Source organism: Cupressus sempervirens, chromosome 5 (genome assembly GCF_028749045.1).
Source record: "Cupressus sempervirens isolate cs-2001-9-10 chromosome 5, ASM2874904v1, whole genome shotgun sequence".
In the NCBI taxonomy this organism is placed as follows: domain Eukaryota; kingdom Viridiplantae; phylum Streptophyta; class Pinopsida; order Cupressales; family Cupressaceae; genus Cupressus; species Cupressus sempervirens.
In genome coordinates this window covers 26,805,958-26,816,284 of record NC_143122.1, presented here as the reverse complement: position 1 = coordinate 26,816,284, position 10,327 = coordinate 26,805,958, and the positions used below count along the sequence as shown (strand labels likewise).

The 10,327-nt window shown below is 34.6% G+C and overlaps 1 pseudogene across 1 annotated transcript; it reads left to right on the top strand.

Moving 5' to 3' along the window:
- Nucleotides 1-5,510: 5,510 nt before the first annotated feature.
- LOC149554413 (uncharacterized) lies at nucleotides 5,511-9,319 on the top strand (annotated as a pseudogene). Its single transcript, XR_016365231.1, has 3 exons — nucleotides 5,511-6,487; nucleotides 6,857-8,598; nucleotides 8,693-9,319. The product of XR_016365231.1 is annotated as an uncharacterized LOC149554413 (transcript).
- The last annotated feature ends 1,008 nt before the right edge of the window (nucleotides 9,320-10,327 follow it).

The window sequence follows — 10,327 nt, the reverse complement described above, 5'->3', positions numbered from 1 at the left end:
TTGGTTAACACTGGAAATTAGTTTTGGAGTAGTGTTTACTGAGCAGGGTTGGCCAATGAAGGATTTCATTGTTTTGGGAAATAAAGTTTAATTATTTCATGTAATGATTGTAGCTGACTGATGTAATGACTATTGGTAATTATAACTTGTAAATGAGCTAACTTGACAGATTGTAAGGTATAAATAAAAGGTCAAGTTGTGAATTCAAAGTTGTAATGAGCGAGAATGCAAGTGAGTTGATTGTGTGAAGAGGAAAGTGTGAGAAAATTTTGAAGAAGGATCAGATATCCTTGAGGAGTAGCAAAGTTGTATTTGATTAGAGAGGATCTAGCGAAGTAGAACTGAGATCTATATCAACAAATTTAGTTGCATCTCATTTAGGTCACTTCATTGTTATTTTCTCACCATTGTAGAAACGATTTCTAAATCTCTTAACAGAGTTAGTTTAACAACCATTTTGTAAATCTTCTAACAAGGTGATAGTTCTATTGAATTGTTCTAAAGTCCTCTAACAAGGCCACTCCTAGCAGGGTGATTAAATCCTCTAACAAGGTCACATCTAACAATGTCTTTTGTAACCTTTAATAGGGTTGGCTCCTAAAAAGGCTCACTTTAGAAGAGTGAAAATTAGTTGCTAGTTAATTGGTAGTTTTTCCCATATTGGGTTTCCACGTTAAATCTGGTGTCTCTTGTGTTCATGTTATTTCTTTTATGCATGAATGTTAAATCTTTGTGAATGCTTAAAGATCAGTAATAAGTTAACATACAATACATCTATCGAGTTACATTATTTTTCTGTGTGGTTACCGAGTGACAACAGTAACTAGTTTTATAAGACATCTAAGGGATCTGTGGATTTTTTTTGTGGTAACTAATTCACCCACCCCTCTTAGTTACTCCATCTATATTTCCAACAATCAAGCAATTTACTCAAGTCCTCAACCCAACAAGAAAATACACAATGACATAAAATTTTAAATCCAAACTATAACTAGACAATATGCACCTTGTACATATATCACAAAAAATTAAAAACCCATAAAGAGGAGACAAGGTTCAGATTGAAACTTTCAACAAAGCTTTGTATTCATTTCCTTGAAACGAATACATCAAATGTATACAAAAACTCAAAAAATACACAACAGACAACTGCATTATCTAAATGCTTAAAATAAATTATAATGTTGTTCATAACAGAGAAAAAATGTTGAGGATGGTATCACAATAATAAAATTGGAATCAACCTTTTGGTGTCACAGTAATACATATTGGAACACTTACTCCACATCTTGGAAATCATTTTATAGAGAAGGATAGCAACAAGTTTCAAATGGTAGACACATGTCAAAATCTTATTGGAAAACAAATATAGAAATATTTCTATGTGTTACTTTACAAAACATTCTCTTCATTTGAACAAAATTTGGGGAAGTAGTTGCAAAGTTTTGCAGCTGGCACTTACTATAGGAGTCTTCAACTTAATTCTGTTTCTCTTCTATTGCCCTTAATCATGTAAATCTTTAACTGCTTCCTACTGACATAGCCTTAATATCTACAACTACTTCCCAAATATTTATTTCTTTCTTGGTGTTCGTTTAGTGAATCTAATTTCATCTAAATCATCTAAATATGATTTTGTTCCACCTAAAAATTAGATCCTCGTTATTGCTATGTAAATCGAGCATCAATGCTCATCCCTCTTGGTTGTTCGGTGGTAACCTGTACCCTAATCTATTTATTCACTTGGAATTCAAACCCTTTGTATTAGTGTAAGCCTATAAATAGACCTTTATGATCTTACAATTTATTACTTTTTGTATCCTTGAAGAAGCCCTTTAAGTTTCTCACAATCTTACGAGCCACAACTTATCATAAGATCAGAACATTGAAAGTTGTGTTCTCTTTTGGAGTTGTGAACTTATGCTTAACATTCTATAAACCCTTTGTAGCATCGCCAACAGGTGTCTTAGTTCCTACAATCACACCTTTGGATAGCATCGAGCCTCTCCTTTTCATGTCTTACAATTTCTTGATCACAATTAACTCACTCTTTGTCAAGACTTCAAAAGTTTATTCTTAATTGCTTCCTTCACCTCCTGAATATACACTAACTGTAGCCTTTTTGTCATAGGTTCAAAACACTTGACCTTTACCTTTATGATCTTACACCAACTGTAGCCTTTCTCTATCATAGCATCGAAAGTTCTCATGGTTTTCCCTTTTGATCTCACGATCATCTCTTTATTGTATCTTTGGGAGGCTATAATGACATGCTCACATTTCTATTACACCTATGAGCCTAGCCCCACTTCGTAGATTCATGTCTTATGATCTTACGATCCCCCTATCTTCATAAGGTTGAAGGTCCCCCTTTAAGTCTTTTACAATCTCATGATCATCAGTATTTCATGGCTTCGAAAACCTTCATTGTTTGCTCCTGTGATCTCATGATCTATCTTCTTGCATCCGATCTTACAATTGGTGTGAGATCATAAGTCTTCATCTTTGCCTTCTCGATCTTATGATTGGAGTGAGATCATAATTCTTCAAATTAAGACTTATGACCACTCAAATTTTTGCAGCATCATAATTGCATGATTTCAATCTCTCGACCATATGAAATGTCATAGTGTTGTATCAGTGTACCATTATGATTCTATTGTAGAAGACTCTAGACCATGTGCTATTGGCATAACATTGTAACTGTGCATCTATGGCTTTACAATCTTACAACTTTTCTGATGCCACACCACCACCTATCTGATGACTTCTAGATGTACCACGTGGCACCTTCCTATTGGCTAAATCTACCACCTCATTCACTAAATCACTAGGCTCTGCCACATGTCATCTTCTTGCACCTTCAGGGCCTTAACTCATAACCACACTTTAATTGATGTGACCACATGCCCAGAGGTTAACTAACCATCTTTGTATCCTCGCACATGTTATCTTTAAATTGCGAGTTAATCTTGTGACCATGTGATTGCTTGCTTTCACACCTTCAAAGTTGTTTTCACTGACCTGACATTTAATGTTGTGACCATGTGAAAAGGCTTATCTTTAGCTACTTCATGGTTTTGCTACCCTAACTTGGAGGTTATCCTTAACAACTATGACACTATGATGGTCCTTATCTTGATTGCTTCACATCTTCACAACTACAAACTCTGACTCATCTTTTAACCCCACGAAGATGTGAGGAAGGGTTTTTGCTACTTTGCTAGTTTAACCATGGGTTAACCTTAACCTCTTGTGAAGTTGTGACTGACATGAACTTTAACTGCCATGTTTACCCTTTGCACCATCAGAACTAAAGATTCTTCAAGCCATAAATAAGCCCTAATCACGTGATCTCCATTGAATCACTCCTTCACAACCAAGACTTTGCAATTACCATTAACATTTGTGATGTCACGATGGCTCTCTGATTGACTTCTTTGCACCCTCCGGGCTACTAAAACATCTACAATTCAAAATGGGGCAATATTGTGAAGAAAGAAGCTTCGCAACATCACAACTTGAAACATTATGGAGGCACGCCATTATAATATGAAAAATAGCCAAGGAACCTAGGGATATGGAAATTTAAATGAATGACCATGGTTTTTGATGTATCCCTATTTCATACTTACAAATCATTTCATGGAAAATTTATCAGAACACAGGACATGAGTATTTTCTAGGATTTTTATGACAAATGACAAATTTTTCAGAAACCCTGAGCAACAAAAATACATTCCTTGTTGATTTTCAAAGGTATTTCAAAATTTGTGGCTAGGTGAAAAATTAGGTCAACACAAACCAAAGCTCAATCATAAGTGATTGGCTATTTTTAAAGTGCTCTTAAAACTTAACATACATTAATTTATGCTTACTACCATATTTTCTTACTACATTCTCACAAAGGACTTTCATAAGTTACTTTAGAGACTACTAAGAATAAATTTATGCAATTAGATAAATTCAAACATTATGTAATGAAACAAGAGCTTTTAGTTTTTAGATTTTAATGGTTTGGTTTCGAGGTACAAATCAAAGATTTTCCCACATTGAAATTTTAATATTAAATGTCATTCATTAAGTAAATAATAGTAATTTTTATTTTAAGATTCGAATATATTGTTCTATACGTAACTATTATTTTAATTTTGAATTAAAATTAAGATAATTTCTTAAAGTTTTTGAAGTTCAAATATTTAAGCTTGTTAATATTATAAAATCCATACAAAATTCTTTAGTAAAACTTCTAAAAATTTCTCAAAGCCCATTCAAATAATTCAAAAAGACCTCCTTTTAAATATTGCAACCCTTTTAAATTTAGAATAAATAAAATCTTATTTATGCTAGAACAATATTTCAAACAAGAGATGTTTCTATTCTTGCATTCGTTAGTTCAATCCTAACATGCAATTATTACAAAAAAATTTATAGATATCAAATTAAATTATATAATAATACATTATTATCATATCTAAAATTATGTAAATATTTTATTTTTGTATGAAAAGTATGAAAAAAATCTTTTTGATGGCAAGGAGATTCAAAGTCCTTGAACATGAGACCTTAGAGTTAGAATTGAAGAAGAAAAAATTAGCTGGGACACACAATCCTTTTTTAAGTGAATCAACATTTAAATTAAAAATCAACTTCCAATCATGTCATATAACCCTTATTGCTATTTATAAATTTAGTTATAATTACTTTTAACTATTACTATCAAAATTTAATTCTTTATGTGATATTTTGTAATACATTTTATAATAGTAAAACTGTATGATACATAATAAAAAAAATAAAAGTAAAAATATGATACATCTATTTTTTTAATATTTCACTGATTATATTAATTAATTATTACAAAAGTTAATAACTATTTCTATTCCAATGATCCACTAGTGGCACTTATTTTTACTTTAATCAATATATTTGTAATTACAAAACGATAATATATTTTGAAACTTATTAAATTTACTATTTAAATTGTAACTACTAATTACTATAAAAATTATAACTACAAATAATATATAAAAACTAGCTTTTATTTCAAGCTAACAAACATTTCTTTACAAGTAGGTCCATTAATCCCATATTAAGTTAAAATTGTTACATTATAGATAATAAATTTCGGCTAATAATAAATTACTTTTATATATACTATTTATATAAATATTTCAAGTTAAATTCTGACTTAGAATAGAAAGTTCCAAAAATACAAGTCTGAACCTCAACCTTCGATGACCTTGACCTTGACCCTAGAGTTGGAATTGAAGCAGAAAACTTAAGCTGCGTCAAAGTCGTGCAAACCCATTCAAAGGATGAGGAATACTGACACAAACATCATCAGACAACTACAACTGAAGCAACACTGTTGCCACCATGAATCGACCACGCAACCTCTCTCAACTTTCATATTGTCCGTGCACTTAGACCGAGACTTTTCACTTGCACTTGACTGGAACTCAAAACGTCTTTAATGTTATTCATCCTCTGTTCAGTTTACGATGAATTCTGTACAAATTAAATACTACCCACTTTCATTTCAGCTCGGGAGCGAACAAAATCCACGCTCAGGAGGCATACCGAACCAAAAAGTTTCAAGCCTGGACTGATTAGCTGCAAACAAAATGAGGTATTTTTGTGCACATTTTACTTCTGTTCTCAGTCTGTTATTCATTCTGTCGTGTCTGACCGCCGCACTCGGTCTCAACTCCACACAAGCTGAAATAATGAAAACCCTATCTGCTTATTCATCTGTCTGGAAAAAGGATGCTTCAAATCCAGACCCATGTCAGTGGACTGGTGTTAACTGCAGTGCAGATAAGAGTGATGTTGTAGAACTCCACTTGGGCAGTCTTGGGTTTAATTCCAGTATCTGGTACGATGTGTGCAAACTGCAAGCCCTTCGAGTTCTTGACCTCTCAAATAATTCAGTGTCAATCCCATCTGAAGATGCTATTAGGTCCTGCACCAGCCTGCTTTCCCTGAATCTGAGCTCCAATGCCATGTCAGGTTTCCTTCCTTCCCTTAACACTCTTCACAAATTGCAGTCCTTGGACGTGTCTCACAATAAATTGATAGGAAATATGACGGCCCCAATCCAAGACCTGAAGGAGCTCACGACATTCATTGTGACATACAGTAATTTCGATGGATCAGTGATTTTTGGGGGTGTGATGTTGGAAAAAGTAGATGCCTCGCACAACCATTTTGGAGGAGAATTCCCCCAGGGGCTTACTAAATGTCCCAATTTGACTTATCTTGACCTCAGCGGGAACAGCTTTAGTGGCATAATTCCAGCTAAAATTAGCAGCCTCTTCAAGTTGGAAACGCTGGTCCTGTCTTCCAATAACTTCTCTGGCCATATTCCAAGCGCATTGAAGGCCCTCACCAAGCTATCACGCTTTGCAATTAATCAGAACAAACTGAACGGAACTATACCCAATGAGCTGTCAGCTATCGCAGGTCTGGAATCTCTTGATCTTAGGCCCCGTTTGGTTGCTGGAAGATGAGGGCCAAAACCGGGTTATCAGAGGCAAAACCAGGTTTTGCAAAAAAACTTTGGTGTTTGGTTGGTTAAAATTATAACCTGGTTTTCAATTTCATCTTCCAATTTTGGTCAAAAATTGGAAGAAGTTTCTTCCAACAAAAAGGTGGAATTCGAAATTAAAACCAGGTTTTGAATTTTATGACAATTTTTTTAATAATATTGTGGGGTCCACAGTATATTCATCTTCCGTGTCAACCAAACGGACCATTGGCTTTCCAAACCACAAAACCAGGTTTTCGAAAACCTGGTTATAAGATAACCTGGTTATGTCAAAAAATCATCTTCCCCAACCAAACGGGGCCTTAGTTACAACATGTTATCGGGGTCTATTCCTCTACAAGTGTTTTCACTGAGCAATCTCAAAACTCTGGACCTTACCTCCAATTCCCTTTCTGGAGAGATTCCTCAGAATTTCTCAAGAAGTTTTTACAGGTTGCGCTTAGGTGATAACAACTTGACTGGGAGCATCCCTCCGGCTATTTCAAATGCCCTAAATTTGACATACCTAGAAATGAATAGCAACTCTATCAACGGTTCAATTCCAAAGCAGTTAGCAAGCTGTACTAAACTCCAGCTTCTTGATGTTGGACACACTGGCTTGGGAGGCTCATTGACTGAAGTACTACCCAAACTTCTGGAGTTGCAGTATATAAAGCTGCCAAATAATAAATTTGAGGGAGATATTCTAGATGAGCTATCAAATTTGTCAGCACTGACATATGTGGATTTGAGTTACAATCTCTTGTCAGGATCCATATCTCCAAAAGTTTTTCAGCTTCAGCGGCTGCAGAATCTGCGTTTACAAAATAACCGTCTATCAGGAGTTATACCGGGGACAATAGAGGATTGCAAGTCTTTGATAGAGCTTCAATTGGTCAGTAACAGACTTAGTGGAACAATTCCACCAGGAGTTAGCAATCTTTATATGCTGCAGATTGCTTTGAATCTCAGCCACAATTTTCTGGAAGGCAAGATTCCAAGCTTTCTATCAAACCTGATTACTCTGGAAATCTTGGATCTTTCCAATAACAAGTTGACAGGAGATATTCCAGGATCATTATCAAACATGAAGAGTCTCACAGTATTGGACCTGTCATACAATAAATTAACAGGCATCATTCCTACTACTCTCTTGCACAACAAGAACATAGTTTTTAATTATACAGGGAACTCTGTTGTTACTCAACACCAATCTAATAATCAGTCTTCCACAATGAGTAATATGAAGAGGAAAATGCCTTCAGCGGGATTGCTGGCTGGAGTCGCTGTTGGTGGTGCCATATTTGCCCTTGGAGCGGTGGGATTGACAATGTTGGCATGCAAAGATTTTCAGTACAAAGAGCATGAAATATCAGAGGCGCAACCACCCCGTGTATTTGAAGTGCAAAGAGTTTTGGAATTTGTAGGGGCGAGGTGTTGGCGAAGACAGAGGAACAATCGATCACAAGCAATCCGAAAAATCCTTCAAAATTTGGAGCATCCACGGATCTAATATGAGAATCTTCTCGCAGCAACCAATGGATTCCACACTTCCAATTTGCTCGCTTCAAATAGCTCCGGATCCGTGTACAAAGGAATTTTGACCGACGGTACCTCTGTTGCTGTGAAGGTTCTCAATTTAATGCATGAACAATCAGACAAGATTTTCAAAGCGGAATGCAAAGTGTTGCAGAAGGTTCGGCACCGGAATCTTGCTAAAATCATAACCACATGTTCCACCCATCAGTTCAAAGCTTTAATCTTTGAGTATTTTTCTAGTGGAAGCTTAGAGAAACATTTGTATCAAGATGAATATCGTTTCTGTAGATTGGGACTGAAGGAACTGCTGAAGATAGCCATTGATGTAGCCCATGCCGTGGAATATCTTCACTATGGTTGTTACGTGCAGATAGTACACTGTGACATAAAACCAAGCAATGTTCTTTTAGATGAAAACATGACTGCTCATCTGTCAGATTTCGGGATATCCAGATTGATGGGCAGAATCGGGGTCAACTCGCTAACTTCAACAATGGATTTAAGAGGTTCAGAAGGTTACATAGCACCAGGTATGGTCGATTCTCGAATATATTCTTTCTCAATTTCTTTTTGGGTTGCATGGTAGAATAGAGAAAACAATTAAAATCATTCATTTGATTGCAGAATATGGATTGAGTGGTAATATGTCTCCTCGTGGAGATGTTTACAGCTATGGCATATTGTTATTGGAAATGCTGACAAGGAGGCGTCCAACTGATAGTATGTTTGAAGGGGATGTGAATCTGCACAAATGGGTGAAGATGGTATTTCCAGACAGGGCTGCTGAGGTAATTGGTGAAGGTTTCCGAGTGGAAGAGTGTTTGATTTCACTGATGCGAGTTGGTCTGTTGTGTTCAGGAGATTCACCAGAGGCACGGCCCACCATGAAAGAAGTGTGCAAGTTTTTGAAGGACATTGAGCAGGTCTGGACTCCCATCAAACTAAGACCGACAATATCAAATTTAGTAGCCGACAGAAGGGCAGCAGTCAACTGTGAAGGCGCCTCAGATACCGAAAGTTCTACTTTTTAGTGTACATTGTGACTGGGTCACGAGTTGACAGTTTATAATATCGAAGACTAGAAAATAAAGCATTAGCAAAAGGTATGCCATAATTAATGTATTTAGGACTTCATATTTAGGGAATACTTTGCATTTATAGTTATTATTGTTAAATATGAGTGTTGTGTCAAGAAAATAATTCAAATTTGTATTTTTAATGTTATTTTAATTAAATTTTAAATTTGTATTATCGTAGAGTTTGAATGGTGATTAAACTTGAAAGTTTCCTAATAATTGTCTTATCAATATATAATTTAAATGGTGATTAAACTTTAAAGTTTTGTAACATTTATCATTTGTAGGTCAGGATATTAAAATATGTGTGAATATAGAAATTTTTTTTAAAAACTTTTATTGAATTGGGTTGATGTTCTCAACTGTTGTGCACCAATGACATAATATGTGTCTATTATAGGCAACTTCAATTTTAAAGTTGTGATTGTATATTAGGATCAAATAACATTATTCATTTTTTTTAACAAAGTATGAAATATTGAAAATATTCAAATAATGCCTTGTTTATAACAATCAAAGCAGCTAGTGTTATTTTTAAAAATGATAGAGAAAATAAAGATAGGCACAGAAATTTGAATCATAGAGAAGAAAGTGAAAAATGATTTTTTTAAAAAGTATAAAATTTATGAATGCCAAGTGTGTGTGTGTATATACATATATACAAAATGACATTTAAATATAGAAGTTGACAATAATATTCAGTGACATCATTCCACCCTTACAAATTTTAAGGGTATGTGTTCTTTCTCTCCTCACTACTTTGATCATAAATTCATCTTTTCATTATTTAAGAAAATGGGTCTTGTTGAGCATCCCTTAGAATGACTTATTTATTAGTCATGATAATCAAATTTTCATGAAGAGGTTCAACCACAAGGCTCATGCTAGGTACAAATATTTTGTGGAGGACCTCCATAAAAAAATTAAAAAAAGAATTGCATGAAGGATTTGACCTTTCATTGAGTCTTTGATATTCTTTCTTGTGAATAAGTTTTACTTGGTCAGGGGTTCACTAATTCTTAGATTGTCATGGAAATTATAATTTTAAATGTAGCCATGTTGTGATTGTAGTGGTTGTAAATTAGGTTCCTTGAAGGTATTTCTAACCGCATTCTCCTTTTTTGTATAATGTATCAGTGAGAAATATTCATAGATTTATAAATGCATGAAGCATCTTTCGCAT